Source organism: Rhinoderma darwinii (genome assembly GCF_050947455.1).
Source record: "Rhinoderma darwinii isolate aRhiDar2 chromosome 5 unlocalized genomic scaffold, aRhiDar2.hap1 SUPER_5_unloc_7, whole genome shotgun sequence".
NCBI classification, from domain to species: domain Eukaryota; kingdom Metazoa; phylum Chordata; class Amphibia; order Anura; family Rhinodermatidae; genus Rhinoderma; species Rhinoderma darwinii.
In genome coordinates, this window is record NW_027461820.1 from 186,180 (window position 1) to 209,157 (window position 22,978).

General features: G+C 47.6%; 16 non-coding genes across 16 annotated transcripts; all 16 read left to right on the plus strand.

Moving 5' to 3' along the window:
- The first annotated feature begins 98 nt into the window (after positions 1–98).
- On the plus strand, positions 99–289 carry LOC142696692 (U2 spliceosomal RNA). Its single transcript, XR_012864558.1, has one exon. It is a non-coding gene; the product is annotated as a U2 spliceosomal RNA (small nuclear RNA).
- A 1,292-nt stretch (positions 290–1,581) lies between these two features.
- Positions 1,582–1,772, plus strand: LOC142696693 (U2 spliceosomal RNA). The gene has a single exon (XR_012864559.1). It is a non-coding gene; the product is annotated as a U2 spliceosomal RNA (small nuclear RNA).
- Positions 1,773–3,056: 1,284 nt separating this feature from the next.
- On the plus strand, positions 3,057–3,247 carry LOC142696694 (U2 spliceosomal RNA). Its single transcript, XR_012864560.1, has one exon. It is a non-coding gene; the product is annotated as a U2 spliceosomal RNA (small nuclear RNA).
- Positions 3,248–4,523: 1,276 nt separating this feature from the next.
- On the plus strand, positions 4,524–4,714 carry LOC142696695 (U2 spliceosomal RNA). Its single transcript, XR_012864561.1, has one exon. It is a non-coding gene; the product is annotated as a U2 spliceosomal RNA (small nuclear RNA).
- Positions 4,715–6,010: 1,296 nt separating this feature from the next.
- Positions 6,011–6,201, plus strand: LOC142696696 (U2 spliceosomal RNA). Its single transcript, XR_012864562.1, has one exon. It is a non-coding gene; the product is annotated as a U2 spliceosomal RNA (small nuclear RNA).
- Positions 6,202–7,505: 1,304 nt separating this feature from the next.
- LOC142696697 (U2 spliceosomal RNA) lies at positions 7,506–7,696 on the plus strand. Its single transcript, XR_012864563.1, has one exon. It is a non-coding gene; the product is annotated as a U2 spliceosomal RNA (small nuclear RNA).
- Positions 7,697–8,980: 1,284 nt separating this feature from the next.
- On the plus strand, positions 8,981–9,171 carry LOC142696544 (U2 spliceosomal RNA). Its single transcript, XR_012864429.1, has one exon. It is a non-coding gene; the product is annotated as a U2 spliceosomal RNA (small nuclear RNA).
- Positions 9,172–10,455: 1,284 nt separating this feature from the next.
- Positions 10,456–10,646, plus strand: LOC142696606 (U2 spliceosomal RNA). The gene has a single exon (XR_012864486.1). It is a non-coding gene; the product is annotated as a U2 spliceosomal RNA (small nuclear RNA).
- Positions 10,647–11,942: 1,296 nt separating this feature from the next.
- On the plus strand, positions 11,943–12,133 carry LOC142696699 (U2 spliceosomal RNA). Its single transcript, XR_012864564.1, has one exon. It is a non-coding gene; the product is annotated as a U2 spliceosomal RNA (small nuclear RNA).
- Positions 12,134–13,421: 1,288 nt separating this feature from the next.
- Positions 13,422–13,612, plus strand: LOC142696700 (U2 spliceosomal RNA). The gene has a single exon (XR_012864565.1). It is a non-coding gene; the product is annotated as a U2 spliceosomal RNA (small nuclear RNA).
- A 1,277-nt stretch (positions 13,613–14,889) lies between these two features.
- On the plus strand, positions 14,890–15,080 carry LOC142696701 (U2 spliceosomal RNA). The gene has a single exon (XR_012864566.1). It is a non-coding gene; the product is annotated as a U2 spliceosomal RNA (small nuclear RNA).
- A 1,304-nt stretch (positions 15,081–16,384) lies between these two features.
- Positions 16,385–16,575, plus strand: LOC142696702 (U2 spliceosomal RNA). The gene has a single exon (XR_012864567.1). It is a non-coding gene; the product is annotated as a U2 spliceosomal RNA (small nuclear RNA).
- Positions 16,576–17,851: 1,276 nt separating this feature from the next.
- On the plus strand, positions 17,852–18,042 carry LOC142696704 (U2 spliceosomal RNA). Its single transcript, XR_012864569.1, has one exon. It is a non-coding gene; the product is annotated as a U2 spliceosomal RNA (small nuclear RNA).
- Positions 18,043–19,379: 1,337 nt separating this feature from the next.
- Positions 19,380–19,570, plus strand: LOC142696705 (U2 spliceosomal RNA). Its single transcript, XR_012864570.1, has one exon. It is a non-coding gene; the product is annotated as a U2 spliceosomal RNA (small nuclear RNA).
- A 1,308-nt stretch (positions 19,571–20,878) lies between these two features.
- On the plus strand, positions 20,879–21,069 carry LOC142696706 (U2 spliceosomal RNA). The gene has a single exon (XR_012864571.1). It is a non-coding gene; the product is annotated as a U2 spliceosomal RNA (small nuclear RNA).
- Positions 21,070–22,361: 1,292 nt separating this feature from the next.
- On the plus strand, positions 22,362–22,552 carry LOC142696707 (U2 spliceosomal RNA). The gene has a single exon (XR_012864572.1). It is a non-coding gene; the product is annotated as a U2 spliceosomal RNA (small nuclear RNA).
- The last annotated feature ends 426 nt before the right edge of the window (positions 22,553–22,978 follow it).

Here is a 22,978-nt window from a genome sequence, read left to right on the forward strand (position 1 = left end):
GCAGGGCCCCATGGAATTGCCTAGAAGTAGGCTGAATCGCTGCAAGGGCTGAACAGCAGTATCGGGCAGGCTCGGGCAACGCGCGGCCCGTTCGGGTTATCGCTTCTCGGCCTTTTGGCTAAGATCAAGTGTAGTATCTGTTCTTATCAGTTTAATATCTGATACGTCCCCTATCTGGGGACCATATATTAAATGGATTTTTAGAACAGGGAGATGGAAATAGAGCTTGCTCTGTCCACTCCACGCATTGACCTGGTATTGCAGTATTTCCAGGACCGGTGCACCCTTTCCTTATGTGTTGACTAAAAGCAGATTCCAAAAGTGTTTTTTGTCTTTGCTATTGTTTCTGTCTTTCTGAAGGGATCTCCCCTTTTAATCCCATTATTTCAACACCTGTTGGACAATGCATGAGTGATAATGAGCTCATTGATTAAATGCAATTAATGAATAGATTGCCACCTCTTGTTGTGTGTCGTCTGTGTTTCTGTGTTTCCGGCATTTCACATTGGAACACCTCATTCACCTTCCTTGTCTTCTCTCCGCCCTCCCTTTTAGGTAAGTTAAAGAGCTGCACCTGAGCCAGCCACTGATTGATTGATTGATTGATTGATTGATTGATTGATTGATTGATTGATTGATTGATTGATGCAGCACAACAGTCAAATAGTGGAGTGGAGTAGGGGAACAGCAAACAGCCAATAAAGCAGCCCGCCCGCTCGCCTGCCCGCCACAATGGACCTACCTGTGTACACTAGATGGATGTGATGGAATGTACTGTCGTCCCTACATTTCAAGAAGAAGTAAGAATTGCAGTTGCAACAAAGCCTTGCTTGCCTACAAAGAGAGCAGCAATTTGGATTTGTTACTATGTTACCTAGAAGAATAACAAACTGTGCAAGGATGGAGGTTGTAGGAGCAAGGAGAAGTTGTCTGTAAAGTTGGTGGATGCCTATTTTCCATTTTGCAGTCCCTTGTCTCCCTCTTGTGGCCTCCTGGAGGCAACTAGCTGTGCAAAAAAAAGACAGCCTGGCGGCCGGCTGTTGCAGTCCCTCTCAGGCAACACTGAGTGACTGACTGAGCCTCACCGTCTTATATAAAGTTCAGACGGAACTTTGCACGTGTCATAGTGGAGCCCTCAGGATTCCAGAGCCAGCTTTCTGACATCATAATGGGGCCTCAGAGATAAAAGCCTGGGCCCAGGCAGTGTTGGTCAGTGCTGCTCAGCAGGCAGCACTGGACTGGACTGGATTACAGCTGATACAAGGTGTGAAGGAACAAGGGGTGGCTGTGGGCATGCACTTGCTGCCGCTGCCAGTGTTTATCTGCATGGCAGCAGGGCATTTGGGCGTTGCCAGGAAGGCGTTTTTATGTAGATTCCTCCTCTTTCAGCACTGCATTGTGGTGCAAGCAAAAGAAGCAAATCCTGTCTGGCTTCCTCTCCGGCCTTTATTCACCTCCCGTGTAGCTGTGAGTGTGTGAGCCTGCAGGGCCCCATGGAATTGCCTAGAAGTAGGCTGAATCGCTGCAAGGGCTGAACAGCAGTATCGGGCAGGCTCGGGCAACGCGCGGCCCGTTCGGGTTATCGCTTCTCGGCCTTTTGGCTAAGATCAAGTGTAGTATCTGTTCTTATCAGTTTAATATCTGATACGTCCCCTATCTGGGGACCATATATTAAATGGATTTTTAGAACAGGGAGATGGAAATAGAGCTTGCTCTGTCCACTCCACGCATTGACCTGGTATTGCAGTATTTCCAGGACCGGTGCACCCTTTCCTTATGTGTTGACTAAAAGCAGATTCCAAAAGTGTTTTTTGTCTTTGCTATTGTTTCTGTCTTTCTGAAGGGATCTCCCCTTTTAATCCCATTATTTCAACACCTGTTGGACAATGCATGAGTGATAATGAGCTCATTGATTAAATGCAATTAATGAATAGATTGCCACCTCTTGTTGTGTGTCGTCTGTGTTTCTGTGTTTCCGGCATTTCACATTGGAACACCTCATTCACCTTCCTTGTCTTCTCTCCGCCCTCCCTTTTAGGTAAGTTAAAGAGCTGCACCTGAGCCAGCCACTGATTGATTGATTGATTGATTGATTGATTGATTGATTGATTGATTGATGCAGCACAACAGTCAAATAGTGGAGTGGAGTAGGGGAACAGCAAACAGCCAATAAAGCAGCCCGCCCGCTCGCGTGCCCGCCACAATGGACCTACCTGTGTACACTAGATGGATGTGATGGAATGTACTGTCGTCCCTACATTTCAAGAAGAAGTAAGAATTGCAGTTGCAACAAAGCCTTGCTTGCCTACAAAGAGAGCAGCAATTTGGATTTGTTACTATGTTACCTAGAAGAATAACAAACTGTGCAAGGATGGAGGTTGTAGGAGCAAGGAGAAGTTGTCTGTAAAGTTGGTGGATGCCTATTTTCCATTTTGCAGTCCCTTGTCTCCCTCTTGTGGCCTCCTGGAGGCAACTAGCTGTGCAAAAAAAAGACAGCCTGGCGGCCGGCTGTTGCAGTGTTGCCCTCTCAGGCAACACTGAGTGACTGACTGAGCCTCACCGTCTTATATAAAGTTCAGACGGAACTTTGCACGTGTCATAGTAGAGCCCTCAGGATTCCAGAGCCAGCTTTCTGACATCATAATGGGGCCTCAGAGATAAAAGCCTGGGCCCAGGCAGTGTTGGTCAGTGCTGCTCAGCAGGCAGCACTGGACTGGACTGGATTACAGCTGATACAAGGTGTGAAGGAACAAGGGGTGGCTGTGGGCATGCACTTGCTGCCGCTGCCAGTGTTTATCTGCATGGCAGCAGGGCATTTGGGCGTTGCCAGGAAGGCGTTTTTATGTAGATTCCTCCTCTTTCAGCACTGCATTGTGGTGCAAGCAAAAGAAGCAAATCCTGTCTGGCTTCCTCTCCGGCCTTTATTCACCTCCCGTGTAGCTGTGAGTGTGTGAGCCTGCAGGGCCCCATGGAATTGCCTAGAAGTAGGCTGAATCGCTGCAAGGGCTGAACAGCAGTATCGGGCAGGCTCGGGCAACGCGCGGCCCGTTCGGGTTATCGCTTCTCGGCCTTTTGGCTAAGATCAAGTGTAGTATCTGTTCTTATCAGTTTAATATCTGATACGTCCCCTATCTGGGGACCATATATTAAATGGATTTTTAGAACAGGGAGATGGAAATAGAGCTTGCTCTGTCCACTCCACGCATTGACCTGGTATTGCAGTATTTCCAGGACCGGTGCACCCTTTCCTTATGTGTTGACTAAAAGCAGATTCCAAAAGTGTTTTTTGTCTTTGCTATTGTTTCTGTCTTTCTGAAGGGATCTCCCCTTTTAATCCCATTATTTCAACACCTGTTGGACAATGCATGAGTGATAATGAGCTCATTGATTAAATGCAATTAATGAATAGATTGCCACCTCTTGTTGTGTGTCGTCTGTGTTTCTGTGTTTCCGGCATTTCACATTGGAACACCTCATTCACCTTCCTTGTCTTCTCTCCGCCCTCCCTTTTAGGTAAGTTAAAGAGCTGCACCTGAGCCAGCCACTGATTGATTGATTGATTGATTGATTGATTGATTGATTGATGCAGCACAACAGTCAAATAGTGGAGTGGAGTAGGGGAACAGCAAACAGCCAATAAAGCAGCCCGCCCGCTCGCCTAACCGCCACAATGGACCTACCTGTGTACACTAGATGGATGTGATGGAATGTACTGTCGTCCCTACATTTCAAGAAGAAGTAAGAATTGCAGTTGCAACAAAGCCTTGCTTGCCTACAAAGAGAGCAGCAATTTGGATTTGTTACTATGTTACCTAGAAGAATAACAAACTGTGCAAGGATGGAGGTTGTAGGAGCAAGGAGAAGTTGTCTGTAAAGTTGGTGGATGCCTATTTTCCATTTTGCAGTCCCTTGTCTCCCTCTTGTGGCCTCCTGGAGGCAACTAGCTGTGCAAAAAAAAGACAGCCTGGCGGCCGGCTGTTGCAGTGTTGCCCTCTCAGGCAACACTGAGTGACTGACTGAGCCTCACCGTCTTATATAAAGTTCAGACGGAACTTTGCACGTGTCATAGTGGAGCCCTCAGGATTCCAGAGCCAGCTTTCTGACATCATAATGGGGCCTCAGAGATAAAAGCCTGGGCCCAGGCAGTGTTGGTCAGTGCTGCTCAGCAGGCAGCACTGGACTGGACTGGATTACAGCTGATACAAGGAGTGAAGGAACAAGGGGTGGCTGTGGGCATGCACTTGCTGCCGCTGCCAGTGTTTATCTGCATGGCAGCAGGGCATTTGGGTGTTGCCAGGAAGGCGTTTTTATGTAGATTCCTCCTCTTTCAGCACTGCATTGTGGTGCAAGCAAAAGAAGCAAATCCTGTCTGGCTTCCTCTCCGGCCTTTATTCACCTCCCGTGTAGCTGTGAGTGTGTGAGCCTGCAGGGCCCCATGGAATTGCCTAGAAGTAGGCTGAATCGCTGCAAGGGCTGAACAGCAGTATCGGGCAGGCTCGGGCAACGCGCGGCCCGTTCGGGTTATCGCTTCTCGGCCTTTTGGCTAAGATCAAGTGTAGTATCTGTTCTTATCAGTTTAATATCTGATACGTCCCCTATCTGGGGACCATATATTAAATGGATTTTTAGAACAGGGAGATGGAAATAGAGCTTGCTCTGTCCACTCCACGCATTGACCTGGTATTGCAGTATTTCCAGGACCGGTGCACCCTTTCCTTATGTGTTGACTAAAAGCAGATTCCAAAAGTGTTTTTTGTCTTTGCTATTGTTTCTGTCTTTCTGAAGGGATCTCCCCTTTTAATCCCATTATTTCAACACCTGTTGGACAATGCATGAGTGATAATGAGCTCATTGATTAAATGCAATTAATGAATAGATTGCCACCTCTTGTTGTGTGTCGTCTGTGTTTCTGTGTTTCCGGCATTTCACATTGGAACACCTCATTCACCTTCCTTGTCTTCTCTCCGCCCTCCCTTTTAGGTAAGTTAAAGAGCTGCACCTGAGCCAGCCACTGATTGATTGATTGATTGATTGATTGATTGATTGATTGATTGATTGATTGATTGATTGATGCAGCACAACAGTCAAATAGTGGAGTGGAGTAGGGGAACAGCAAACAGCCAATAAAGCAGCCCGCCCGCTCGCCTGCCCGCCACAATGGACCTACCTGTGTACACTAGATGGATGTGATGGAATGTACTGTCGTCCCTACATTTCAAGAAGAAGTAAGAATTGCAGTTGCAACAAAGCCTTGCTTGCCTACAAAGAGAGCAGCAATTTGGATTTGTTACTATGTTACCTAGAAGAATAACAAACTGTGCAAGGATGGAGGTTGTAGGAGCAAGGAGAAGTTGTCTGTAAAGTTGGTGGATGCCTATTTTCCATTTTGCAGTCCCTTGTCTCCCTCTTGTGGCCTCATGGAGGCAACTAGCTGTGCAAAAAAAAGACAGCCTGGCGGCCGGCTGTTGCAGTGTTGCCCTCTCAGGCAACACTGAGTGACTGACTGAGCCTCACCGTCTTATATAAAGTTCAGACGGAACTTTGCACGTGTCATAGTGGAGCCCTCAGGATTCCAGAGCCAGCTTTCTGACATCATAATGGGGCCTCAGAGATAAAAGCCTGGGCCCAGGCAGTGTTGGTCAGTGCTGCTCAGCAGGCAGCACTGGACTGGACTGGATTACAGCTGATACAAGGTGTGAAGGAACAAGGGGTGGCTGTGGGCATGCACTTGCTGCCGCTGCCAGTGTTTATCTGCATGGCAGCAGGGCATTTGGGCGTTGCCAGGAAGGCGTTTTTATGTAGATTCCTCCTCTTTCAGCACTGCATTGTGGTGCAAGCAAAAGAAGCAAATCCTGTCTGGCTTCCTCTCCGGCCTTTATTCACCTCCCGTGTAGCTGTGAGTGTGTGAGCCTGCAGGGCCCCATGGAATTGCCTAGAAGTAGGCTGAATCGCTGCAAGGGCTGAACAGCAGTATCGGGCAGGCTCGGGCAACGCGCGGCCCGTTCGGGTTATCGCTTCTCGGCCTTTTGGCTAAGATCAAGTGTAGTATCTGTTCTTATCAGTTTAATATCTGATACGTCCCCTATCTGGGGACCATATATTAAATGGATTTTTAGAACAGGGAGATGGAAATAGAGCTTGCTCTGTCCACTCCACGCATTGACCTGGTATTGCAGTATTTCCAGGACCGGTGCACCCTTTCCTTATGTGTTGACTAAAAGCAGATTCCAAAAGTGTTTTTTGTCTTTGCTATTGTTTCTGTCTTTCTGAAGGGATCTCCCCTTTTAATCCCATTATTTCAACACCTGTTGGACAATGCATGAGTGATAATGAGCTCATTGATTAAATGCAATTAATGAATAGATTGCCACCTCTTGTTGTGTGTCGTCTGTGTTTCTGTGTTTCCGGCATTTCACATTGGAACACCTCATTCACCTTCCTTGTCTTCTCTCCGCCCTCCCTTTTAGGTAAGTTAAAGAGCTGCACCTGAGCCAGCCACTGATTGATTGATTGATTGATTGATTGATTGATTGATTGATTGATTGATTGATTGATTGATTGATTGATGCAGCACAACAGTCAAATAGTGGAGTGGAGTAGGGGAACAGCAAACAGCCAATAAAGCAGCCCGCCCGCTCGCCTGCCCGCCACAATGGACCTACCTGTGTACACTAGATGGATGTGATGGAATGTACTGTCGTCCCTACATTTCAAGAAGAAGTAAGAATTGCAGTTGCAACAAAGCCTTGCTTGCCTACAAAGAGAGCAGCAATTTGGATTTGTTACTATGTTACCTAGAAGAATAACAAACTGTGCAAGGATGGAGGTTGTAGGAGCAAGGAGAAGTTGTCTGTAAAGTTGGTGGATGCCTATTTTCCATTTTGCAGTCCCTTGTCTCCCTCTTGTGGCCTCCTGGAGGCAACTAGCTGTGCAAAAAAAAGACAGCCTGGCGGCCGGCTGTTGCAGTGTTGCCCTCTCAGGCAACACTGAGTGACTGACTGAGCCTCACCGTCTTATATAAAGTTCAGACGGAACTTTGCACGTGTCATAGTGGAGCCCTCAGGATTCCAGAGCCAGCTTTCTGACATCATAATGGGGCCTCAGAGATAAAAGCCTGGGCCCAGGCAGTGTTGGTCAGTGCTGCTCAGCAGGCAGCACTGGACTGGACTGGATTACAGCTGATACAAGGTGTGAAGGAACAAGGGGTGGCTGTGGGCATGCACTTGCTGCCGCTGCCAGTGTTTATCTGCATGGCAGCAGGGCATTTGGGCGTTGCCAGGAAGGCGTTTTTATGTAGATTCCTCCTCTTTCAGCACTGCATTGTGGTGCAAGCAAAAGAAGCAAATCCTGTCTGGCTTCCTCTCCGGCCTTTATTCACCTCCCGTGTAGCTGTGAGTGTGTGAGCCTGCAGGGCCCCATGGAATTGCCTAGAAGTAGGCTGAATCGCTGCAAGGGCTGAACAGCAGTATCGGGCAGGCTCGGGCAACGCGCGGCCCGTTCGGGTTATCGCTTCTCGGCCTTTTGGCTAAGATCAAGTGTAGTATCTGTTCTTATCAGTTTAATATCTGATACGTCCCCTATCTGGGGACCATATATTAAATGGATTTTTAGAACAGGGAGATGGAAATAGAGCTTGCTCTGTCCACTCCACGCATTGACCTGGTATTGCAGTATTTCCAGGACCGGTGCACCCTTTCCTTATGTGTTGACTAAAAGCAGATTCCAAAAGTGTTTTTTGTCTTTGCTATTGTTTCTGTCTTTCTGAAGGGATCTCCCCTTTTAATCCCATTATTTCAACACCTGTTGGACAATGCATGAGTGATAATGAGCTCATTGATTAAATGCAATTAATGAATAGATTGCCACCTCTTGTTGTGTGTCGTCTGTGTTTCTGTGTTTCCGGCATTTCACATTGGAACACCTCATTCACCTTCCTTGTCTTCTCTCCGCCCTCCCTTTTAGGTAAGTTAAAGAGCTGCACCTGAGCCAGCCACTGATTGATTGATTGATTGATTGATTGATTGATTGATTGATTGATTGATGCAGCACAACAGTCAAATAGTGGAGTGGAGTAGGGGAACAGCAAACAGCCAATAAAGCAGCCCGCCCGCTCGCCTGCCCGCCACAATGGACCTACCTGTGTACACTAGATGGATGTGATGGAATGTACTGTCGTCCCTACATTTCAAGAAGAAGTAAGAATTGCAGTTGCAACAAAGCCTTGCTTGCCTACAAAGAGAGCAGCAATTTGGATTTGTTACTATGTTACCTAGAAGAATAACAAACTGTGCAAGGATGGAGGTTGTAGGAGCAAGGAGAAGTTGTCTGTAAAGTTGGTGGATGCCTATTTTCCATTTTGCAGTCCCTTGTCTCCCTCTTGTGGCCTCCTGGAGGCAACTAGCTGTGCAAAAAAAAGACAGCCTGGCGGCCGGCTGTTGCAGTGTTGCCCTCTCAGGCAACACTGAGTGACTGACTGAGCCTCACCGTCTTATATAAAGTTCAGACGGAACTTTGCACGTGTCATAGTGGAGCCCTCAGGATTCCAGAGCCAGCTTTCTGACATCATAATGGGGCCTCAGAGATAAAAGCCTGGGCCCAGGCAGTGTTGGTCAGTGCTGCTCAGCAGGCAGCACTGGACTGGACTGGATTACAGCTGATACAAGGTGTGAAGGAACAAGGGGTGGCTGTGGGCATGCACTTGCTGCCGCTGCCAGTGTTTATCTGCATGGCAGCAGGGCATTTGGGCGTTGCCAGGAAGGCGTTTTTATGTAGATTCCTCCTCTTTCAGCACTGCATTGTGGTGCAAGCAAAAGAAGCAAATCCTGTCTGGCTTCCTCTCCGGCCTTTATTCACCTCCCGTGTAGCTGTGAGTGTGTGAGCCTGCAGGGCCCCATGGAATTGCCTAGAAGTAGGCTGAATCGCTGCAAGGGCTGAACAGCAGTATCGGGCAGGCTCGGGCAACGCGCGGCCCGTTCGGGTTATCGCTTCTCGGCCTTTTGGCTAAGATCAAGTGTAGTATCTGTTCTTATCAGTTTAATATCTGATACGTCCCCTATCTGGGGACCATATATTAAATGCATTTTTAGAACAGGGAGATGGAAATAGAGCTTGCTCTGTCCACTCCACGCATTGACCTGGTATTGCAGTATTTCCAGGACCGGTGCACCCTTTCCTTATGTGTTGACTAAAAGCAGATTCCAAAAGTGTTTTTTGTCTTTGCTATTGTTTCTGTCTTTCTGAAGGGATCTCCCCTTTTAATCCCATTATTTCAACACCTGTTGGACAATGCATGAGTGATAATGAGCTCATTGATTAAATGCAATTAATGAATAGATTGCCACCTCTTGTTGTGTGTCGTCTGTGTTTCTGTGTTTCCGGCATTTCACATTGGAACACCTCATTCACCTTCCTTGTCTTCTCTCCGCCCTCCCTTTTAGGTAAGTTAAAGAGCTGCACCTGAGCCAGCCACTGATTGATTGATTGATTGATTGATTGATTGATTGATTGATTGATTGATGCAGCACAACAGTCAAATAGTGGAGTGGAGTAGGGGAACAGCAAACAGCCAATAAAGCAGCCCGCCCGCTCGCCTGCCCGCCACAATGGACCTACCTGTGTACACTAGATGGATGTGATGGAATGTACTGTCGTCCCTACATTTCAAGAAGAAGTAAGAATTGCAGTTGCAACAAAGCCTTGCTTGCCTACAAAGAGAGCAGCAATTTGGATTTGTTACTATGTTACCTAGAAGAATAACAAACTGTGCAAGGATGGAGGTTGTAGGAGCAAGGAGAAGTTGTCTGTAAAGTTGGTGGATGCCTATTTTCCATTTTGCAGTCCCTTGTCTCCCTCTTGTGGCCTCCTGGAGGCAACTAGCTGTGCAAAAAAAAGACAGCCTGGCGGCCGGCTGTTGCAGTGTTGCCCTCTCAGGCAACACTGAGTGACTGACTGAGCCTCACCGTCTTATATAAAGTTCAGACGGAACTTTGCACGTGTCATAGTGGAGCCCTCAGGATTCCAGAGCCAGCTTTCTGACATCATAATGGGGCCTCAGAGATAAAAGCCTGGGCCCAGGCAGTGTTGGTCAGTGCTGCTCAGCAGGCAGCACTGGACTGGACTGGATTACAGCTGATACAAGGTGTGAAGGAACAAGGGGTGGCTGTGGGCATGCACTTGCTGCCGCTGCCAGTGTTTATCTGCATGGCAGCAGGGCATTTGGGCGTTGCCAGGAAGGCGTTTTTATGTAGATTCCTCCTCTTTCAGCACTGCATTGTGGTGCAAGCAAAAGAAGCAAATCCTGTCTGGCTTCCTCTCCGGCCTTTATTCACCTCCCGTGTAGCTGTGAGTGTGTGAGCCTGCAGGGCCCCATGGAATTGCCTAGAAGTAGGCTGAATCGCTGCAAGGGCTGAACAGCAGTATCGGGCAGGCTCGGGCAACGCGCGGCCCGTTCGGGTTATCGCTTCTCGCCCTTTTGGCTAAGATCAAGTGTAGTATCTGTTCTTATCAGTTTAATATCTGATACGTCCCCTATCTGGGGACCATATATTAAATGGATTTTTAGAACAGGGAGATGGAAATAGAGCTTGCTCTGTCCACTCCACGCATTGACCTGGTATTGCAGTATTTCCAGGACCGGTGCACCCTTTCCTTATGTGTTGACTAAAAGCAGATTCCAAAAGTGTTTTTTGTCTTTGCTATTGTTTCTGTCTTTCTGAAGGGATCTCCCCTTTTAATCCCATTATTTCAACACCTGTTGGACAATGCATGAGTGATAATGAGCTCATTGATTAAATGCAATTAATGAATAGATTGCCACCTCTTGTTGTGTGTCGTCTGTGTTTCTGTGTTTCCGGCATTTCACATTGGAACACCTCATTCACCTTCCTTGTCTTCTCTCCGCCCTCCCTTTTAGGTAAGTTAAAGAGCTGCACCTGAGCCAGCCACTGATTGATTGATTGATTGATTGATTGATTGATTGATTGATTGATTGATTGATTGATTGATGCAGCACAACAGTCAAATGGTGGAGTGGAGTAGGGGAACAGCAAACAGCCAATAAAGCAGCCCGCCCGCTCGCCTGCCCGCCACAATGGACCTACCTGTGTACACTAGATGGATGTGATGGAATGTACTGTCGTCCCTACATTTCAAGAAGAAGTAAGAATTGCAGTTGCAACAAAGCCTTGCTTGCCTACAAAGAGAGCAGCAATTTGGATTTGTTACTATGTTACCTAGAAGAATAACAAACTGTGCAAGGATGGAGGTTGTAGGAGCAAGGAGAAGTTGTCTGTAAAGTTGGTGGATGCCTATTTTCCATTTTGCAGTCCCTTGTCTCCCTCTTGTGGCCTCCTGGAGGCAACTAGCTGTGCAAAAAAAAGACAGCCTGGCGGCCGGCTGTTGCAGTGTTGCCCTCTCAGGCAACACTGAGTGACTGACTGAGCCTCACCGTCTTATATAAAGTTCAGACGGAACTTTGCACGTGTCATAGTGGAGCCCTCAGGATTCCAGAGCCAGCTTTCTGACATCATAATGGGGCCTCAGAGATAAAAGCCTGGGCCCAGGCAGTGTTGGTCAGTGCTGCTCAGCAGGCAGCACTGGACTGGACTGGATTACAGCTGATACAAGGTGTGAAGGAACAAGGGGTGGCTGTGGGCATGCACTTGCTGCCGCTGCCAGTGTTTATCTGCATGGCAGCAGGGCATTTGGGCGTTGCCAGGAAGGCGTTTTTATGTAGATTCCTCCTCTTTCAGCACTGCATTGTGGTGCAAGCAAAAGAAGCAAATCCTGTCTGGCTTCCTCTCCGGCCTTTATTCACCTCCCGTGTAGCTGTGAGTGTGTGAGCCTGCAGGGCCCCATGGAATTGCCTAGAAGTAGGCTGAATCGCTGCAAGGGCTGAACAGCAGTATCGGGCAGGCTCGGGCAACGCGCGGCCCGTTCGGGTTATCGCTTCTCGGCCTTTTGGCTAAGATCAAGTGTAGTATCTGTTCTTATCAGTTTAATATCTGATACGTCCCCTATCTGGGGACCATATATTAAATGGATTTTTAGAACAGGGAGATGGAAATAGAGCTTGCTCTGTCCACTCCACGCATTGACCTGGTATTGCAGTATTTCCAGGACCGGTGCACCCTTTCCTTATGTGTTGACTAAAAGCAGATTCCAAAAGTGTTTTTTGTCTTTGCTATTGTTTCTGTCTTTCTGAAGGGATCTCCCCTTTTAATCCCATTATTTCAACACCTGTTGGACAATGCATGAGTGATAATGAGCTCATTGATTAAATGCAATTAATGAATAGATTGCCACCTCTTGTTGTGTGTCGTCTGTGTTTCTGTGTTTCCGGCATTTCACATTGGAACACCTCATTCACCTTCCTTGTCTTCTCTCCGCCCTCCCTTTTAGGTAAGTTAAAGAGCTGCACCTGAGCCAGCCACTGATTGATTGATTGATTGATTGATTGATTGATTGATTGATTGATTGATTGATGCAGCACAACAGTCAAATAGTGGAGTGGAGTAGGGGAACAGCAAACAGCCAATAAAGCAGCCCGCCCGCTCGCCTGCCCGCCACAATGGACCTACCTGTGTACACTAGATGGATGTGATGGAATGTACTGTCGTCCCTACATTTCAAGAAGAAGTAAGAATTGCAGTTGCAACAAAGCCTTGCTTGCCTACAAAGAGAGCAGCAATTTGGATTTGTTACTATGTTACCTAGAAGAATAACAAACTGTGCAAGGATGGAGGTTGTAGGAGCAAGGAGAAGTTGTCTGTAAAGTTGGTGGATGCCTATTTTCCATTTTGCAGTCCCTTGTCTCCCTCTTGTGGCCTCCTGGAGGCAACTAGCTGTGCAAAAAAAAGACAGCCTGGCGGCCGGCTGTTGCAGTGTTGCCCTCTCAGGCAACACTGAGTGACTGACTGAGCCTCACCGTCTTATATAAAGTTCAGACGGAACTTTGCACGTGTCATAGTGGAGCCCTCAGGATTCCAGAGCCAGCTTTCTGACATCATAATGGGGCCTCAGAGATAAAAGCCTGGGCCCAGGCAGTGTTGGTCAGTGCTGCTCAGCAGGCAGCACTGGACTGGACTGGATTACAGCTGATACAAGGTGTGAAGGAACAAGGGGTGGCTGTGGGCATGCACTTGCTGCCGCTGCCAGTGTTTATCTGCATGGCAGCAGGGCATTTGGGCGTTGCCAGGAAGGCGTTTTTATGTAGATTCCTCCTCTTTCAGCATTGCATTGTGGTGCAAGCAAAAGAAGCAAATCCTGTCTGGCTTCCTCTCCGGCCTTTATTCACCTCCCGTGTAGCTGTGAGTGTGTGAGCCTGCAGGGCCCCATGGAATTGCCTAGAAGTAGGCTGAATCGCTGCAAGGGCTGAACAGCAGTATCGGGCAGGCTCGGGCAACGCGCGGCCCGTTCGGGTTATCGCTTCTCGGCCTTTTGGCTAAGATCAAGTGTAGTATCTGTTCTTATCAGTTTAATATCTGATACGTCCCCTATCTGGGGACCATATATTAAATGGATTTTTAGAACAGGGAGATGGAAATAGAGCTTGCTCTGTCCACTCCACGCATTGACCTGGTATTGCAGTATTTCCAGGACCGGTGCACCCTTTCCTTATGTGTTGACTAAAAGCAGATTCCAAAAGTGTTTTTTGTCTTTGCTATTGTTTCTGTCTTTCTGAAGGGATCTCCCCTTTTAATCCCATTATTTCAACACCTGTTGGACAATGCATGAGTGATAATGAGCTCATTGATTAAATGCAATTAATGAATAGATTGCCACCTCTTGTTGTGTGTCGTCTGTGTTTCTGTGTTTCCGGCATTTCACATTGGAACACCTCATTCACCTTCCTTGTCTTCTCTCCGCCCTCCCTTTTAGGTAAGTTAAAGAGCTGCACCTGAGCCAGCCACTGATTGATTGATTGATTGATTGATTGATTGATTGATTGATTGATTGATTGATGCAGCACAACAGTCAAATAGTGGAGTGGAGTAGGGGAACAGCAAACAGCCAATAAAGCAGCCCGCCCGCTCGCCTGCCCGCCACAATGGACCTACCTGTGTACACTAGATGGATGTGATGGAATGTACTGTCGTCCCTACATTTCAAGAAGAAGTAAGAATTGCAGTTGCAACAAAGCCTTGCTTGCCTACAAAGAGAGCAGCAATTTGGATTTGTTACTATGTTACCTAGAAGAATAACAAACTGTGCAAGGATGGAGGTTGTAGGAGCAAGGAGAAGTTGTCTGTAAAGTTGGTGGATGCCTATTTTCCATTTTGCAGTCCCTTGTCTCCCTCTTGTGGCCTCCTGGAGGCAACTAGCTGTGCAAAAAAAAGACAGCCTGGCGGCCGGCTGTTGCAGTGTTGCCCTCTCAGGCAACACTGAGTGACTGACTGAGCCTCACCGTCTTATATAAAGTTCAGACGGAACTTTGCACGTGTCATAGTGGAGCCCTCAGGATTCCAGAGCCAGCTTTCTGACATCATAATGGGGCCTCAGAGATAAAAGCCTGGGCCCAGGCAGTGTTGGTCAGTGCTGCTCAGCAGGCAGCACTGGACTGGACTGGATTACAGCTGATACAAGGTGTGAAGGAACAAGGGGTGGCTGTGGGCATGCACTTGCTGCCGCTGCCAGTGTTTATCTGCATGGCAGCAGGGCATTTGGGCGTTGCCAGGAAGGCGTTTTTATGTAGATTCCTCCTCTTTCAGCACTGCATTGTGGTGCAAGCAAAAGAAGCAAATCCTGTCTGGCTTCCTCTCCGGCCTTTATTCACCTCCCGTGTAGCTGTGAGTGTGTGAGCCTGCAGGGCCCCATGGAATTGCCTAGAAGTAGGCTGAATCGCTGCAAGGGCTGAGGGCAGGCTCGGGCAACGCGCGGCCCGTTCGGGTTATCGCTTCTCGGCCTTTTGGCTAAGATCAAGTGTAGTATCTGTTCTTATCAGTTTAATATCTGATACGTCCCCTATCTGGGGACCATATATTAAATGGATTTTTAGAACAGGGAGATGGAAATAGAGCTTGCTCTGTCCACTCCACGCATTGACCTGGTATTGCAGTATTTCCAGGACCGGTGCACCCTTTCCTTATGTGTTGACTAAAAGCAGATTCCAAAAGTGTTTTTTGTCTTTGCTATTGTTTCTGTCTTTCTGAAGGGATCTCCCCTTTTAATCCCATTATTTCAACACCTGTTGGACAATGCATGAGTGATAATGAGCTCATTGATTAAATGCAATTAATGAATAGATTGCCACCTCTTGTTGTGTGTCGTCTCTGTTTCTGTGTTTCCGGCATTTCACATTGGAACACCTCATTCACCTTCCTTGTCTTCTCTCCGCCCTCCCTTTTAGGTAAGTTAAAGAGCTGCACCTGAGCCAGCCACTGATTGATTGATTGATTGATTGATTGATTGATTGATTGATTGATTGATTGATTGATTGATTGATTGATGCAGCACAACAGTCAAATAGTGGAGTGGAGTAGGGGAACAGCAAACAGCCAATAAAGCAGCCCGCCCGCTCGCCTGCCCGCCACAATGGACCTACCTGTGTACACTAGATGGATGTGATGGAATGTACTGTCGTCCCTACATTTCAAGAAGAAGTAAGAATTGCAGTTGCAACAAAGCCTTGCTTGCCTACAAAGAGAGCAGCAATTTGGATTTGTTACTATGTTACCTAGAAGAATAACAAACTGTGCAAGGATGGAGGTTGTAGGAGCAAGGAGAAGTTGTCTGTAAAGTTGGTGGATGCCTATTTTCCATTTTGCAGTCCCTTGTCTCCCTCTTGTGGCCTCCTGGAGGCAACTAGCTGTGCAAAAAAAAGACAGCCTGGCGGCCGGCTGTTGCAGTGTTGCCCTCTCAGGCAACACTGAGTGACTGACTGAGCCTCACCGTCTTATATAAAGTTCAGACGGAACTTTGCACGTGTCATAGTGGAGCCCTCAGGATTCCAGAGCCAGCTTTCTGACATCATAATGGGGCCTCAGAGATAAAAGCCTGGGCCCAGGCAGTGTTGGTCAGTGCTGCTCAGCAGGCAGCACTGGACTGGACTGGATTACAGCTGATACAAGGTGTGAAGGAACAAGGGGTGGCTGTGGGCATGCACTTGCTGCCGCTGCCAGTGTTTATCTGCATGGCAGCAGGGCATTTGGGCGTTGCCAGGAAGGCGTTTTTATGTAGATTCCTCCTCTTTCAGCACTGCATTGTGGTGCAAGCAAAAGAAGCAAATCCTGTCTGGCTTCCTCTCCGGCCTTTATTCACCTGCCGTGTAGCTGTGAGTGTGTGAGCCTGCAGGGCCCCATGGAATTGCCTAGAAGTAGGCTGAATCGCTGCAAGGGCTGAACAGCAGTATCGGGCAGGCTCGGGCAACGCGCGGCCCGTTCGGGTTATCGCTTCTCGGCCTTTTGGCTAAGATCAAGTGTAGTATCTGTTCTTATCAGTTTAATATCTGATACGTCCCCTATCTGGGGACCATATATTAAATGGATTTTTAGAACAGGGAGATGGAAATAGAGCTTGCTCTGTCCACTCCACGCATTGACCTGGTATTGCAGTATTTCCAGGACCGGTGCACCCTTTCCTTATGTGTTGACTAAAAGCAGATTCCAAAAGTGTTTTTTGTCTTTGCTATTGTTTCTGTCTTTCTGAAGGGATCTCCCCTTTTAATCCCATTATTTCAACACCTGTTGGACAATGCATGAGTGATAATGAGCTCATTGATTAAATGCAATTAATGAATAGATTGCCACCTCTTGTTGTGTGTCGTCTGTGTTTCTGTGTTTCCGGCATTTCACATTGGAACACCTCATTCACCTTCCTTGTCTTCTCTCCGCCCTCCCTTTTAGGTAAGTTAAAGAGCTGCACCTGAGCCAGCCACTGATTGATTGATTGATTGATTGATTGATTGATTGATTGATGCAGCACAACAGTCAAATAGTGGAGTGGAGTAGGGGAACAGCAAACAGCCAATAAAGCAGCCCGCCCGCTCGCCTGCCCGCCACAATGGACCTACCTGTGTACACTAGATGGATGTGATGGAATGTACTGTCGTCCCTACATTTCAAGAAGAAGTAAGAATTGCAGTTGCAACAAAGCCTTGCTTGCCTACAAAGAGAGCAGCAATTTGGATTTGTTACTATGTTACCTAGAAGAATAACAAACTGTGCAAGGATGGAGGTTGTAGGAGCAAGGAGAAGTTGTCTGTAAAGTTGGTGGATGCCTATTTTCCATTTTGCAGTCCCTTGTCTCCCTCTTGTGGCCTCCTGGAGGCAACTAGCTGTGCAAAAAAAAGACAGCCTGGCGGCCGGCTGTTGCAGTGTTGCCCTCTCAGGCAACACTGAGTGACTGACTGAGCCTCACCGTCTTATATAAAGTTCAGACGGAACTTTGCACGTGTCATAGTGGAGCCCTCAGGATTCCAGAGCCAGCTTTCTGACATCATAATGGGGCCTCAGAGATAAAAGCCTGGGCCCAGGCAGTGTTGGTCAGTGCTGCTCAGCAGGCAGCACTGGACTGGACTGGATTACAGCTGATACAAGGTGTGAAGGAACAAGGGGTGGCTGTGGGCATGCACTTGCTGCCGCTGCCAGTGTTTATCTGCATGGCAGCAGGGCATTTGGGCGTTGCCAGGAAGGCGTTTTTATGTAGATTCCTCCTCTTTCAGCACTGCATTGTGGTGCAAGCAAAAGAAGCAAATCCTGTCTGGCTTCCTCTCCGGCCTTTATTCACCTCCCGTGTAGCTGTGAGTGTGTGAGCCTGCAGGGCCCCATGGAATTGCCTAGAAGTAGGCTGAATCGCTGCAAGGGCTGAACAGCAGTATCGGGCAGGCTCGGGCAACGCGCGGCCCGTTCGGGTTATCGCTTCTCGGCCTTTTGGCTAAGATCAAGTGTAGTATCTGTTCTTATCAGTTTAATATCTGATACGTCCCCTATCTGGGGACCATATATTAAATGGATTTTTAGAACAGGGAGATGGAAATAGAGCTTGCTCTGTCCACTCCACGCATTGACCTGGTATTGCAGTATTTCCAGGACCGGTGCACCCTTTCCTTATGTGTTGACTAAAAGCAGATTCCAAAAGTGTTTTTTGTCTTTGCTATTGTTTCTGTCTTTCTGAAGGGATCTCCCCTTTTAATCCCATTATTTCAACACCTGTTGGACAATGCATGAGTGATAATGAGCTCATTGATTAAATGCAATTAATGAATAGATTGCCACCTCTTGTTGTGTGTCGTCTGTGTTTCTGTGTTTCCGGCATTTCACATTGGAACACCTCATTCACCTTCCTTGTCTTCTCTCCGCCCTCCCTTTTAGGTAAGTTAAAGAGCTGCACCTGAGCCAGCCACTGATTGATTGATTGATTGATTGATTGATTGATTGATTGATTGATTGATTGATTTGATTGATTGATTGATTGATTGATTGATTGATTGATTGATTGATTGATGCAGCACAACAGTCAAATAGTGGAGTGGAGTAGGGGAACAGCAAACAGCCAATAAAGCAGCCCGCCCGCTCGCCTGCCCGCCACAATGGACCTACCTGTGTACACTAGATGGATGTGATGGAATGTACTGTCGTCCCTACATTTCAAGAAGAAGTAAGAATTGCAGTTGCAACAAAGCCTTGCTTGCCTACAAAGAGAGCAGCAATTTGGATTTGTTACTATGTTACCTAGAAGAATAACAAACTGTGCAAGGATGGAGGTTGTAGGAGCAAGGAGAAGTTGTCTGTAAAGTTGGTGGATGCCTATTTTCCATTTTGCAGTCCCTTGTCTCCCTCTTGTGGCCTCCTGGAGGCAACTAGCTGTGCAAAAAAAAGACAGCCTGGCGGCCGGCTGTTGCAGTGTTGCCCTCTCAGGCAACACTGAGTGACTGACTGAGCCTCACCGTCTTATATAAAGTTCAGACGGAACTTTGCACGTGTCATAGTGGAGCCCTCAGGATTCCAGAGCCAGCTTTCTGACATCATAATGGGGCCTCAGAGATAAAAGCCTGGGCCCAGGCAGTGTTGGTCAGTGCTGCTCAGCAGGCAGCACTGGACTGGACTGGATTACAGCTGATACAAGGTGTGAAGGAACAAGGGGTGGCTGTGGGCATGCACTTGCTGCCGCTGCCAGTGTTTATCTGCATGGCAGCAGGGCATTTGGGCGTTGCCAGGAAGGCGTTTTTATGTAGATTCCTCCTCTTTCAGCACTGCATTGTGGTGCAAGCAAAAGAAGCAAATCCTGTCTGGCTTCCTCTCCGGCCTTTATTCACCTCCCGTGTAGCTGTGAGTGTGTGAGCCTGCAGGGCCCCATGGAATTGCCTAGAAGTAGGCTGAATCGCTGCAAGGGCTGAACAGCAGTATCGGGCAGGCTCGGGCAACGCGCGGCCCGTTCGGGTTATCGCTTCTCGGCCTTTTGGCTAAGATCAAGTGTAGTATCTGTTCTTATCAGTTTAATATCTGATACGTCCCCTATCTGGGGACCATATATTAAATGGATTTTTAGAACAGGGAGATGGAAATAGAGCTTGCTCTGTCCACTCCACGCATTGACCTGGTATTGCAGTATTTCCAGGACCGGTGCACCCTTTCCTTATGTGTTGACTAAAAGCAGATTCCAAAAGTGTTTTTTGTCTTTGCTATTGTTTCTGTCTTTCTGAAGGGATCTCCCCTTTTAATCCCATTATTTCAACACCTGTTGGACAATGCATGAGTGATAATGAGCTCATTGATTAAATGCAATTAATGAATAGATTGCCACCTCTTGTTGTGTGTCGTCTGTGTTTCTGTGTTTCCGGCATTTCACATTGGAACACCTCATTCACCTTCCTTGTCTTCTCTCCGCCCTCCCTTTTAGGTAAGTTAAAGAGCTGCACCTGAGCCAGCCACTGATTGATTGATTGATTGATTGATTGATTGATTGATTGATTGATTGATTGATTGATTGATTGATTGATTGATGCAGCACAACAGTCAAATAGTGGAGTGGAGTAGGGGAACAGCAAACAGCCAATAAAGCAGCCCGCCCGCTCGCCTGCCCGCCACAATGGACCTACCTGTGTACACTAGATGGATGTGATGGAATGTACTGTCGTCCCTACATTTCAAGAAGAAGTAAGAATTGCAGTTGCAACAAAGCCTTGCTTGCCTACAAAGAGAGCAGCAATTTGGATTTGTTACTATGTTACCTAGAAGAATAACAAACTGTGCAAGGATGGAGGTTGTAGGAGCAAGGAGAAGTTGTCTGTAAAGTTGGTGGATGCCTATTTTCCATTTTGCAGTCCCTTGTCTCCCTCTTGTGGCCTCCTGGAGGCAACTAGCTGTGCAAAAAAAAGACAGCCTGGCGGCCGGCTGTTGCAGTGTTGCCCTCTCAGGCAACACTGAGTGACTGACTGAGCCTCACCGTCTTATATAAAGTTCAGACGGAACTTTGCACGTGTCATAGTGGAGCCCTCAGGATTCCAGAGCCAGCTTTCTGACATCATAATGGGGCCTCAGAGATAAAAGCCTGGGCCCAGGCAGTGTTGGTCAGTGCTGCTCAGCAGGCAGCACTGGACTGGACTGGATTACAGCTGATACAAGGTGTGAAGGAACAAGGGGTGGCTGTGGGCATGCACTTGCTGCCGCTGCCAGTGTTTATCTGCATGGCAGCAGGGCATTTGGGCGTTGCCAGGAAGGCGTTTTTATGTAGATTCCTCCTCTTTCAGCACTGCATTGTGGTGCAAGCAAAAGAAGCAAATCCTGTCTGGCTTCCTCTCCGGCCTTTATTCACCTCCCGTGTAGCTGTGAGTGTGTGAGCCTGCAGGGCCCCATGGAATTGCCTAGAAGTAGGCTGAATCGCTGCAAGGGCTGAACAGCAGTATCGGGCAGGCTCGGGCAACGCGCGGCCCGTTCGGGTTATCGCTTCTCGGCCTTTTGGCTAAGATCAAGTGTAGTATCTGTTCTTATCAGTTTAATATCTGATACGTCCCCTATCTGGGGACCATATATTAAATGGATTTTTAGAACAGGGAGATGGAAATAGAGCTTGCTCTGTCCACTCCACGCATTGACCTGGTATTGCAGTATTTCCAGGACCGGTGCACCCTTTCCTTATGTGTTGACTAAAAGCAGATTCCAAAAGTGTTTTTTGTCTTTGCTATTGTTTCTGTCTTTCTGAAGGGATCTCCCCTTTTAATCCCATTATTTCAACACCTGTTGGACAATGCATGAGTGATAATGAGCTCATTGATTAAATGCAATTAATGAATAGATTGCCACCTCTTGTTGTGTGTCGTCTGTGTTTCTGTGTTTCCGGCATTTCACATTGGAACACCTCATTCACCTTCCTTGTCTTCTCTCCGCCCTCCCTTTTAGGTAAGTTAAAGAGCTGCACCTGAGCCAGCCACTGATTGATTGATTGATTGATTGATTGATTGATTGATTGATTGATTGATTGATTGATGCAGCACAACAGTCAAATAGTGGAGTGGAGTAGGGGAACAGCAAACAGCCAATAAAGCAGCCCGCCCGCTCGCCTGCCCGCCACAATGGACCTACCTGTGTACACTAGATGGATGTGATGGAATGTACTGTCGTCCCTACATTTCAAGAAGAAGTAAGAATTGCAGTTGCAACAAAGCCTTGCTTGCCTACAAAGAGAGCAGCAATTTGGATTTGTTACTATGTTACCTAGAAGAATAACAAACTGTGCAAGGATGGAGGTTGTAGGAGCAAGGAGAAGTTGTCTGTAAAGTTGGTGGATGCCTATTTTCCATTTTGCAGTCCCTTGTCTCCCTCTTGTGGCCTCCTGGAGGCAACTAGCTGTGCAAAAAAAAGACAGCCTGGCGGCCGGCTGTTGCAGTGTTGCCCTCTCAGGCAACACTGAGTGACTGACTGAGCCTCACCGTCTTATATAAAGTTCAGACGGAACTTTGCACGTGTCATAGTGGAGCCCTCAGGATTCCAGAGCCAGCTTTCTGACATCATAATGGGGCCTCAGAGATAAAAGCCTGGGCCCAGGCAGTGTTGGTCAGTGCTGCTCAGCAGGCAGCACTGGACTGGACTGGATTACAGCTGATACAAGGTGTGAAGGAACAAGGGGTGGCTGTGGGCATGCACTTGCTGCCGCTGCCAGTGTTTATCTGCATGGCAGCAGAGCATTTGGGCGTTGCCAGGAAGGCGTTTTTATGTAGATTCCTCCTCTTTCAGCACTGCATTGTGGTGCAAGCAAAAGAAGCAAATCCTGTCTGGCTTCCTCTCCGGCCTTTATTCACCTCCCGTGTAGCTGTGAGTGTGTGAGCCTGCAGGGCCCCATGGAATTGCCTAGAAGTAGGCTGAATCGCTGCAAGGGCTGAACAGCAGTATCGGGCAGGCTCGGGCAACGCGCGGCCCGTTCGGGTTATCGCTTCTCGGCCTTTTGGCTAAGATCAAGTGTAGTATCTGTTCTTATCAGTTTAATATCTGATACGTCCCCTATCTGGGGACCATATATTAAATGGATTTTTAGAACAGGGAGATGGAAATAGAGCTTGCTCTGTCCACTCCACGCATTGACCTGGTATTGCAGTATTTCCAGGACCGGTGCACCCTTTCCTTATGTGTTGACTAAAAGCAGATTCCAAAAGTGTTTTTTGTCTTTGCTATTGTTTCTGTCTTTCTGAAGGGATCTCCCCTTTTAATCCCATTATTTCAACACCTGTTGGACAATGCATGAGTGATAATGAGCTCATTGATTAAATGCAATTAATGAATAGATTGCCACCTCTTGTTGTGTGTCGTCTGTGTTTCTGTGTTTCCGGCATTTCACATTGGAACACCTCATTCACCTTCCTTGTCTTCTCTCCGCCCTCCCTTTTAGGTAAGTTAAAGAGCTGCACCTGAGCCAGCCACTGATTGATTGATTGATTGATTGATTGATTGATTGATTGATTGATTGATTGATTGATTGATTGATTGATGCAGCACAACAGTCAAATAGTGGAGTGGAGTAGGGGAACAGCAAACAGCCAATAAAGCAG